The 11,927-nt window shown below is 43.3% G+C and overlaps 1 long non-coding RNA gene across 2 annotated transcripts; it reads right to left on the reverse strand.

Annotated features, from left to right (window-relative positions):
• Window positions 1–4,823: 4,823 nt before the first annotated feature.
• Window positions 4,824–8,994, reverse strand: LOC102618034 (uncharacterized). 2 transcript variants are annotated; one of them, XR_008052093.1, is made up of 5 exons: window positions 8,726–8,994; window positions 6,992–8,179; window positions 6,144–6,897; window positions 5,052–6,069; window positions 4,824–5,013 (listed from the first exon to the last, which is right to left on the reverse strand). It is a non-coding gene; the product is annotated as an uncharacterized LOC102618034 (long non-coding RNA). The 2 variants fall into 2 exon arrangements; XR_008052092.1 differs by having other exon boundaries at window positions 8,378–8,994.
• Between the last annotated feature and the right edge of the window lie 2,933 nt (window positions 8,995–11,927).

The raw sequence follows: 11,927 nt of genomic DNA on the forward strand, positions 1-11,927 counted from the left end.
ACATATATTTCCCAAACCTGCCCCCCTTCATTGGTGGATGGGGTATCTGACAGGTACCTCGGATCACCTTCACCACTTAAGTCATTGGCAAATTCCGCAATGAAATCAATGATGGCTTGGGCTTTAATCGTCGAACGAGGCTTGAAGATGATGTCGAACTCGCTTAATTCGAGGGACCATCGAAAAAGCCTTCCAGACATGTCTAACTTTTGGAGGATTTGCCGGAGGGGAAGGTTGATGACGACTGCAATGGTGTGAGCTTGAAAATATGGTCTGAGCTTCCTTGCAGAGACAACCAGTGCCAAAACGATCTTCTCAGAGGTAGGGTACCTCTTTTCGGCATCAACCATAACCTTACTAGTGTAGTAAATAGGTTGTTGTACCCCATTATCATCTTCCCAGAGTAACACAGAGCTAGTGGCATGCTTGGATACGGCGAGATACAACAGAAGCACCTCCCCCGGCTCAGGTTTGGCAAGTAGTGGAGCATTCACGAGGTACCCCTTCAGTTCTTGGAAAGCTTCTTCGCAATCGGGTGTCTATTGGAGCTTTTTGCCGGTCTTCAAAGCTTTGAAAAAGGGCTTACACCAGTCGGTAGCCTTGGAGATAAAGCGGCTCAGGGCAGCTACCTGGCCTGCCAAGCTTTGAACCTCCTTGATGGTGCGTGGCAATTTCATGTCAAGAACTACGCGAATTTTATCGGGGTTGGCCTCAATCCCCCGTTGTTGTACCATGAACCCAAGAAATTTTTCTGAGGTAACCTCGAATGCACATTTTTCAGGGTTATGCCGAATCTGATGTCTTCTTAAAACTGTAAAAGTATCTCTGAGGTGCCCCAGGTGTTCCCCCGCATGTACCGATTTGGTGATCATGTCGTCTATGTACACCTCCATGGTGCGCCCAATTTGTTCCTTGAAAATTTTATTCACTAGCCGCTGATAGGTAGCCTCGACATTCTTCAAACTAAACGGCATAACCTTATAACAGTATAACCCACGATTGGTGATGAAGGCCGTTTTCTCTTGATCGGGTTCATACATTGGGATTTGGTTGTAACCGGAGAAGGCGTCCATAAAACTAAGTGTCTCATGCCCCGCTGTTGCATCACCCAGCTGGTCCACCCGAGGAAGTGGGAAGTTATCCTTGGGGCAGGACTTGTTCAAATCGGTGAAATCCACACACATACGCCACTTTCCGTTTGATTTCTTGACTAGAACAACGTTGGATACCCAATCGGTGTACACTGCTTCCCAGATAAATCCCGCTGCTAATAGGCGGTCTACCTCTTGTTCAATTGCATCGTACCTCTCTTGGTTGAAGGTGCGATGCTTCTGTTTGACTGGTTTATTATGTCGGCTGACATTGAGTTTGTGACAAGAAATGGAAGGTAGGATACCCGACATATCCGAGTGGGACCAAGCGAATACGTCGTGGTGCTCACGTAGGAAGTTGATGAGCCTCTCTCGTTCCTCTGAAATATTGGAGCATACTTTCACGGTCTTTGTTGGGTCGGTGGCACAAATCGAGACTGAAACAAGGTCTTCAACTGGGGTACCCTGTTTTTCATCTTTCAATATTCGGGGATTCAAAGGTGCCGCAACTTCACATCTGGGCTCCACATGGTCCCCGTGGGGTACCCCTAAGCTATCCCTAGCAACTGCTTCTATGCCCATTGGTGAGGCTTCTAACTATTTTGGTGGGTGGGCTACCTGAGGAGATTTTTTTAGCATTGTTCTCTGCTGTCTAGCAAGTGCTCGCTTTGAGGGATAAGGTGTGGGCTGGCTACCACTGGGGTACCCCTTTAGTGGCGGATCGGAAGCTATTTGGTAAGTAAGTTTGGAGGCCACGGAGTAACATCCACGAGCCGATTGGTGGTCCCCTTTAATGGTGATAACTTATTGGGCGGCTGGGACTTTCATGGTGAGGTAGTGCATGGATACCACCAGTTTAGTTGCTACTAAGAACGGCCTACCCAATATAATATTGTAGGCACCCGGGTGATCTACAATAAGAAAATCAATCATATGAACAACACGGTGAGGTACCTTACCAAGTGTAACAGGCAGCGTAATAATACCCTTTGGTATAACCATATGTCCGGCGAACCCAATAAGAGGCGTAGCATAGGGGGTGATCTTTGGCGACTCAATCAATAGTTGATCCAAGGCGCTTTTGAAAATGATATCAACGGAGCTGCCGGTATCTACAAGAGTTCTTGCTATCTTACCAGTAGCAACCTTCAACGTAATTATTAAGCCATCGTCATGGGGGTACGTGATACCCTCAACATCTTTTTCCGTGAAAAGGATAGGCGTGGGATGGTGGGGTACCTCCGGTGTACCCCATCCATTAAAGTTGACTTCTCTACCAATATTAGTGGTTATCGACAATGATTTACCATGGCCTTTGATAGCCCTCCTGGATTGGCCACTAAAGTCGGTCCGCCCATGATCATCCGGACATACACGCCTTTCTTATGTCCCGGAGGTACCTCTCGTTCAGGACTGCCATCAGCTACCCGCTTGCCTTTATCCTGCTCCATTGATTTCTGAGCTTCTCTCATGCCAGCAACAAACTCTTTGAGGTACCCGCTAAGAATCAAATATTCAATTTCCTCACCCAAGGTAAAACACTCGGCTGTGTTGTGACCAAAGTCCTCGTGGAACTCACAATACTTCAAGCTATGCTTCATGTTAGGGTACTTCTTCATTGGCTTGGGCGGACGGAGGAGGCCACTATCCCAAATCTGGTAGAAGATCTACTCTGGGGATCGATTCAGTGGATGGTAAGATTCGTACCGAGGCCTCGGTGGTGGCTCTCACTAATCTGGTGGTGGCGATCTTGGAGGTTGGGGTACCCAGAGTGTTATACCCTCGTCCCCGCGGGGCAGCCTGTGGAGGGCTCCGTGCTCGGGGTACCCAAGGTATTGGGGCTTCCATCCTCTTGGGCTTCTTCTTGTTCTTTGTAACATCGGCCTTATCTTCTTGGCGCTTCAATTGGCATTTCTCGTCCATCTCCACCTGCTGCAACGCCCGGGAACGGGCTTCCCCATATGAAAGTAGGCGCTTCTTTTGAAAAGAACGCCATAACTTGCCCAACCGTAAATTTTTCTCAAAATCGGTCAATGTATATTAGTTTCCAAGTGCTCCGGCTCGCAGCACCTCTTGGTGGAAATGACTCACATACTCCGCCAAAGGCTCGGCTTCCCCTTACTTGATAAAGGCAAGTTTGGAGGCTGCCCTATCTTGAATGGAAGCATAGGAAAACTCTTTAGTAAATTCATATAATAATTGGTGTACGGAAGATATGCTACCTGCTTTCAAAGAGTGAAACCATGACTTCGTGGGGCCCGTGAGTGTGTGTGTAAACATCCTACACATGGCGCTCTCATCTACACCCTTGATAAGCATTTGGTCGCGGTATAGCTCAGCATACTCCGAGAGATCAGTGGTACCCGAGTATTGGGGTATCTGAGGCATGGCGAACGCCTCGGGGAGAGCTGCCGTCCAAATCTCCATAGTGAATGGTGATTGGTAAGTCATTGGCGTTGAAGCAGCTGTGATGTTTTGCTTCTTGGAGAGGAGCTTCACTTGGGCTTCTAGGTTCTCCATTTTTTCCACAAGTTTGAGGGGTACCCGATGATGTCGCCGCCATTTGAGAAGCCCTTTTGGCGTTTAACTTTTCACGAAGATCCTCGTGGGTACGCTTTGCATGCCTCATACCCTGGCTGCTGAGAGAATTGCAAGAGGTGGTGGAACGCTCGTCTCGGAAGCCCACGGTTTGAAACTTAGAACGGGTACCCGATGGCCCATGTTTTGGCTTGCTGGCCTCGGACACCTCTTTTCTGACCACAGCTTGTTGGTCCGTTTGAGGTGGTGGAGCATCTAGCGTCATTGGTGGAAGTGAACTGTCGGGTGCCCGAGACCCAGTTGCCCTAAGTATTGCATGGGCAAGATCCTCAAAACGCTTGTGAGAGATAGGTTCATCATTTTAGCGAATACTCGTTGATTGCTTGATACCCTTGCCCTTGCTGAGACGAGTTACCTTCACCGCTGTTGTCATCTCCCATCCTTGTAGGATCCGCCATTAAACCTTCGGGTGGTACGTCAGGTCCTATGTACTGGAGTACACACAACAACTAGTTTGGTAACCGTGGAAGAGGCTTTTTGTGCGCCTTCCCACAGACGGCGCCAATTGTTTTCGATAGATTTTGGGGTAGGAAGAGTCAAACCTATCTAGAACAATGAATTTGTATTTTTGGGGGAGACGGGGTACCTCACTGGTTTGTTGTGTGTGGTGTATCTGAAATTCGGGGTAGACGAAAAGGGTTGAGGGCGTGGCAACAATGGAGAAAGGTCAAAACCAAGAAAAGTGTTATTCAAAATGAGTTTCACTCCTGCAAAACAATGAAATAGAGGTTAGAGGTGAAGCCGGGGTACTTCGGCGTTCACACTCCGACGCTCAAGTTAGCAAACTCAAGCTTTTTATGGTCAAGAGAGCTGGCCAGCCCTCTATAAATCAAGGTTTAAGGTTGAAGAAAACTCATTTTTCGGAGTGTGAGTGTTTATGGGTGAATGAGAGCCTCCTGGAGAATGAAACCTAGGCACCTTTATATATCTAGTACTTCAACGGCCATGTGGTGTACCCTTTTTTGCTAACGTCCTTTTTACCTTTTTATGATTTTTGGGTCGTTATGTGCATGTTCGCGGCATATCTCATCCTTTGGAAACGTGGCGCGCGCTAGAGAGTGGTCTAGGGTACCTCTGCAGTAGCTGTCGGGTAGGCGATTGAGGACCACTGTCATTGGGACAATGTCCTTCACTTTTGGCAGAGGTTGCAGACGGTTGTCCCTCCTTTTAACACGACGTTTTTTATTCCTAATTCTGACAAAATTGAATAATATCTTTTAAGAGGGGAGACGTTTCTCATGGCGGATATTTTCGGAGGATTCTCTTGCATCCGATCTGCCGGGTACCTCGAGTTACGTCGGGTATCTCAATTTATATGGGGTACCTCTATTTGTGTGGGGTACCTCTAATTGTGTGGGGTACCTCAAATCATGCCGGGTACCTCGAATTATGCAGGATATATCGTATCATGTCGGGTACCTCTATTTGTCCGGGGTACCTTAAATCATGCTGGGTACCTCAGATTGCGCAGGGTTCCTCAAATTGTACGAGGTATCTCGTATCATGTCGGGTACCTCTATTTGTCTGGGGTACCTTAAATCATGTTGGGTACCTCGAATTGTGCGGGATACCTCAGATTGTGCGGTGGTATCTCGTATCATGTCGGGTACCTCTATTTGTATGGGGTACCTTAAATCATGTCGGGTACCTCGTATTGCGCGGGGTACCTCAGATTGCACGGGGTACCTTGGATTATGCCGAGTACCTTAGATTGTGCTGGAGTCATTCCATTTGTCGACACGTGGCGCTTTACTGCCTTTTCTATTTTTTCCTCAAACAGAGGTGAAGCCGGGGTATCCCGGCGTTCGCACTCCGACGCTCAAGTTAGTAAACCCAAGCTTTTTATGACAAAGAGAGTTGGTCAGCCCTCTGTAAATCAAGGTTTAAGATTGAAAAAAACTTATTTTTCGAAGTGAGTGTTTATGGGTGAATGAGAGCATGATGGAGAATAAAACTTAGGCACCTTTATATGTGGGGTACCTCAACTGCCACGTGGCGTATCCTTTTTTGTTAACGTTTTTTTACCTTTTTATAATTTTTGGGCCGTTATGTGCATGTTCGCGGCGTATCTCATCTTTTAGAAATGTGGCGCGCACTGGAGAGTGGTCCAGGGTACCTCTACAGTAGCTGTCGGGTAAGCGGCTGAGGACCACTGTCCATCATCTCCTGTTGGCGAGATAGTAGCTCGACATGCTTAGACTCCACCTCTTCTAACTTCTTGGACATTCGGTTGTTCTCTCGGGCGTGGTCGTCCAAACGCCTCTGCAAAGCCCTGACCTCCTCTCTGAGCTTCTCTTCCCGAGACTAGCCGAGTCTGACCGCCCCTCGCAGCCGAGGTGCCACTAAAGTCGCGGAAACTGTGGCTAAGGTAAAAGGCCACCTAAAAAAAATAGTAATAATAAATAGAAGAAAAAGGAGTCAGGATGATTAAAAAAAAAAAAGAAAGGCACTTACGTCATGACAAGCCTTGAGCGCTCGGCTATAGCGCTCATTTAAGTCCAATTTATCCCCCTCCATGGCCATGTCTGTAGAAATGCACTCGGAGGAATAGAGGAAGCAATCGGCCAGGTGAGATATCCGCTTGTTTACCACCGGGTCCAGCTTACCCTCCATAAGACTCCAAGAACCGTGAAAATAGAGCCAAGCTTCCTCTTGTGGGTAGCAAGGTTACCCCGAGAACCCCTAAAAGAAGAGACGGGCAATTTGCCCTTGGCGCCTAGAATGATGAGAGGTCGATCACCCTTTGCTGAGGTACCCAAGGTAGCAGAGGAGCTACCACTCATGCGACTGAAGGAGGCGTTGAAATCTTTAGCGAAAGGGTCCATACCTATCGAACATCAAGCAAACAAAAAAAAAGTGAGACAAAGAGATGGATCAAAAAAATGAACATCAGAATCGTCACTGGCAAAAAGACGCATTAAGAAAAATAAGATATGGTCGCCAAAAAAACAACAAAAACAGTTTGTGCAAATGATGGGGGCACCCCACAAAACCAATGAAGGCAGGGTACCCCAGCAACACCATATAACCATATGTGAATCACCCCCCGAAGAAGATGGAAGACTCTCCTCAATCAAACCAGCTCTCGCCAGTCGGGTAGTGCTCAGAACATCACCCTCACTCTACAACAACTGGAACTTCTCTATAACACCACTCATTTTCCTCCTCACTTCATGAACTGGGGATGTTCCCTTGGACCAAGTGACGTCTGCAAAGGTCTCAAGAAACAACAATAAGAAGAAAATTCATGCGAGAAATGTATGTACACATAAAAATGGAGAGAGAAGGAAAGAAACACATACTACTTCATTGACAAAGTTCTAAACTTGCACAACTTCATTCCCCACTGGTATACTCCTCCCCCACTCGCCTTCAGCCACAAACCACCCATATCTATAGCCTTTTTTCAGCAAGGGATCCGGTCTCACCAAGCTACCATGAACCCCCCAAGTAGCAAAATAAGCTACGGATAAACCAGCCGGCTTCTTCAACTGATAAAGCCCCCTCAGATCTCCATAAGAAATATCCTCCCCAAATACATCCAGCCATAGAACCTCCAAACCCGTGAGCAGTCTCCAACCGGGTAAAGATAATTGTCCGGGAGCAATCTTCATCTCACTGAACATTTTTCTAAAAAAATGGCTGAAGAGGCAAACAGAGACCTAAGTCAAAAAGGTCAATATGAAGGGCTACACCATCATAATGGGGGTGCTCGGGGCACTCGCCTTTGCGAGGTACCCTAAGGTAGATAGAATGAGGTATGTTATATTTAGCTCTTGCCCTTTCTAAATCTCTAGGAGTAGTTGGCCTGCCCCCTAGTGCATAGAGCCTACGAGCTACAAAGACAGAGGGGGAGATCAGGGGAGGTTCAGGAATGCTAACTGGGGTAGGATATTTGGGTCAGGAATTCTTTGCACAGGTTTTTCTATAGGCTGGCTTGGCTGGTTGTTTGCCTTTAATCTTCGAGTTTCTACTAGGATTGGTTCGAAATAACTTGGGACTAGCTGAAGGGGACCCATCGTCATCACTAAGGGATATATAAGGGGCTGACCCAGAAAAGGGAACCTCCTCACTCGACTACCCTAGCTCCCTGACCACGTTACGACCCTTTTTCCCAACAGTTTTTCTCCTCATCTTGTTTTCCTAAAAACATAAGATACAAGTTGAAAAGAAAATCTCCACATCAAAACATGCCCCCACAACTTCAGACTTCATCCATCACAAGCCAAACACCAACATCCACCAATAAAAGCATAAACAAAAAGAAAAGGTACCAACACTTTGCATAAAATCCAGAAACAAAGCCACAACAATATTTTTCAAAATAAAGAAGACAAAAATAGGTATAAAAATTCATACCTAAATTTCACCGAGAGCGGTAAATTTTAGTCGTAAAAAAAAAAAGTAAGTTTGGAGATGAATAGACAGTAAATTGCCAAGAGAAGTCACGAATCGCCAGAAATTGCTTAAAAGATGAAGCTGTGCAGAAGCTGTCATGGGCACAATGAAATTCGTTAGAGATTTAAAAAAAAAAATTGTCAGGATGATAAGAAAAAAAAAAGGAGGAGAGTCTGGATGATTTTTTTTTTAAAAAAAAGAAGTCTAAAAAAAAAGCATCCAAAGAAAACGCAGTAGAGGAAGAAAAGAGAGAAGAAGACAATGTGAGATAGAGAAGCATCGTGCCAAACCTGCCGGAACCCGCAAGACGCAGCCGCACGCCGGACAGATTGGGCACCGGAGACCGCCGCAGCAACTGCCGAGAGCCAGCCAGAAACGCGCAAAAAGAAGTGCAGCCGAGAGGGAAGGAAAAAGAGAAAGAGAAAAGAAAAATGAAGGAAAGAAAAAAAAAGAGGAAAAGAAGAGTTGACCGAAAGAAAAAACAAGAAAAGAGAAAGAAATGGAAAGGAAGAAAGAAACCATGAAAAAAGTGACATGAAAAGGCATAAAAAAGGGGAGAAAAGCAAAAAGAGAAAGAAAGAATGATGGTGGGCCAAGAAGAAGAAAGGAAAAGAAGAAGTAAAGGAAGAGTCTTTTACCTGTTTATGGAATGATAATGGAGCCCAGGAGAATATGAGAAGCTAAAGAAAAAAACGAAGCCAAAAAGAATAAGAATTAAAGGAAAAGTTGAAAAGCCAAGGAGCAAGAAAAAGCCACTGGAAGCAATTAAACTTGATGGGAGACTTTTTGGGATTTTCAAAATAAAGTAGTAACATAAAAGGAGTGGAACATGTTTTAATTAAACCTGACAAATCGTACTTCATAAAGTGAGAGGTCAAATAATTTTACAGAGGGGTGTTTTCAAATTCAAATCATGTGTCAGGCGGTTACCACTTCCCCAAGAAAAGCTGGAGAGACGTGAAGATAGCATCAATTCAGTGTTTGTAAAAAAAAAAAGGTAAATATCGCCATGTGTCACGCACAGTTCCTCCAAGAGTTTCTTATGCCTCAATTACATTCGCCACAAAGAAACTAGGGGGATGTTGTTTGAGAAGGAAATATGAGGCTAATGATGAAGCGCCACGTGTCGATATTTAATAAATTAGCTTACATCGGGTACCTTGGATACCCCAAGTACCCTAGGTACCCCGACTACCCTAGGTACTCTGGGGGTACCTAGGGTACACCATGTGAGGATATAAAAAGTCTTCGTAAAAATGTGAAGGGATATGTGGGGCCTGAATCTCAAAAAGATTGGTTTAATACGTGTCAAAAAATAAGGAATCAGTGAGGAAATCTCGTGCCACAAAAGAGGAGACAGCCGCCTGTAACGCCAGCGAATCTGCCAAAAGTTTGATATTATGACAGTTGGGACCACCAGCTTTTCCTGCTACGCCTATAAAATTACAACGGAATTACAGAGGTACCCGGGACCACTCCACTACGCCCAGCACGTGAATACGCCACAAACTTGCTCTCCACGCATATTTTTGAAACGCCTAAACCGCCATACGCATGAAAATAAGAATATTCCTGACATGACAGCAAGGAACGCCACTAAAATAGCGCTAGGTGGCACGGCGACCGGGGTACACCATGTAAATACTCAGGTTTAATTTTTATCAATTAAGTTCACACACACCAGAAAAAGTGAAGGTTTCTTCAACCTCAGAATCTCCATTACCGAGAGCTTGCAAGCTCTCTAACCTGAGATAACCCAACTCTGACTTGAGCGTCGGAGTGTTGTCGCCGGCCACCCCCGGCTCCACCTCTAACCTCTTTTTTGGTTGTTTCGCAGGTTTAAGGCGAGTTTCACCAGCCCTCCGCACCTGAAGTCAGACCCCCTCCATATCTACCGCCATCTCAATCCTCCTTCACTCCACAAAAAGCCTAAACAACCCGCACGAGCTGAACAAGCGAGGCATCCCGCTCCCCAACAAAAATAAATTTATTGTTCTTGGCTTGGTTTTGTGATTTTATTTCGTTAACCCAAAATCAACCGTAAACAGGCAGCTTTTAGGGTGACGTTATTTAAACCCATCAAAATACTTTACAAACCCAATCTCTCATGATACCCATCACTAAAATTTAAAATCTATAATTTTACTTTAAACACCCATTTTAATCTCAAAAATATCCCTCTCATAGTCTCATGTCTATCTTCTTCATAAAAATGGTGTGAATATCGAAGATCTTTATTATTCATGGTATATTTTCCAAAACAATTTAAGACCCATAAATTTATTAAGTGATCTATACAAAATTATTGCTTCTGGAATTAATATATTAATATAGATTTAATCATCATAAAGATTTTGTAACGGAGGAAGCTCCTTAATTTTGATTTGGCATTATCCAAAGAGACTTTTGGAGTTTATGCAAAAATAATTTCTCTCTGCAATCAAATTGCCAGTTACGATTTGATAATTTTTTGGTGCAATTCTTTTTTTCTTCCTTTTGCAAAAATCTGTTAAGGATTTTTTAAATTTAGGGTGCGATATCAAACTTGAAAATATAGAATTATTCTTTGTTTAATACAAATTGAGGTTTTATTCTCCATACTTTTAATGACACGAGTAGCAAAAATCATAATCTTCACAAAGTATGTTATAATGGCGGATGTTTCTTCCATTAAGTGGAGACTTAACTTAATTATCAAAAAATTTAACAGAGAAAATTATAAGATGGATGAAGAAGAAAGGATTTATAAGTAAATTTATTTAAGGGTATATTTATAATATAAAATTTTTATGGATAAATACGTGTTGAGAGTATTTTCTTAGGTTCAAATAGTTCCACCCCAGTCTTTATTGGGTTAATAACTTGATTAGTTGCTATAACAGTGCTACTTTTGTGTTTCTCTTTTAAAATTAAAATAAATTTAATTCTGTTGTTTGCATTTTGTTTTTTGGTTTTATAATGTAGATTAGTTGCTATTGCATAAATACAATTGGGTTGTAACCGATATTATTGGTTTTGTTATTCTGATTAGTTGCTATGGCATCATGGTTAATAGTGGCCTTTTAATTTCAATTATTTGATTAAAAGGTTTGTTTGTGTAAGGTAGAATTGTGGAGGCCACCACTTTGTTTTAGAAATTAAATTATGTTTTATTGTAAGCCTAACGTGATTATATATACTACTTTGAGTTATTTGAAGAAATGGCTTTGTGTGCCTAATATTGATATTGATACGCGATTTTTGGTTTTCTTGTTAGGCCAGGCTTGTAGATGAGGGCCTTTGGCGATTGGGATGAAGCTTAATCTCATTTATTGAGATGGTGGCCTAAGGTCTGCAGCTTGATATTGCAATATTTAATGTGGTAATCGATGAACTTTACAAGAACGGGAGGATAGACAATGCAAATAAAGAGGTATCAATTAAATACATTTACATATCCTATGTTGTTGATAGATAGTTTTTGCTTGATGAATGTCTGTCCGTCATAATAACTTCATAGTAAAGATTCAAGTGCGGTCATCCAAAGTAGAGGTGGCAAAAATATCTGCCCAGTTCAGACCCATACCGTACTCGGGCGTTGTAGGCTGGGTATTATCCGACCCAGATATGAAGCCGGGTCGGTCTTGGGCATCACTTGATAAACCCGGAACCCAGATTTTATTAAAAAAAATTATAAAATATATATTATTTTAAATATTTATATTTATTTGACTCATTTATTATACATATATAAAGTTTTAAACACTTAAATTTTATATTTTCATGTCAAATTTTATTGAAATAAATTTAAAACTTATAAAATTACCAAAAAAATATAAAATATACACACTATAATATTAA

Source organism: Citrus sinensis, chromosome 9 (genome assembly GCF_022201045.2).
Source record: "Citrus sinensis cultivar Valencia sweet orange chromosome 9, DVS_A1.0, whole genome shotgun sequence".
Classification (NCBI taxonomy): domain Eukaryota; kingdom Viridiplantae; phylum Streptophyta; class Magnoliopsida; order Sapindales; family Rutaceae; genus Citrus; species Citrus sinensis.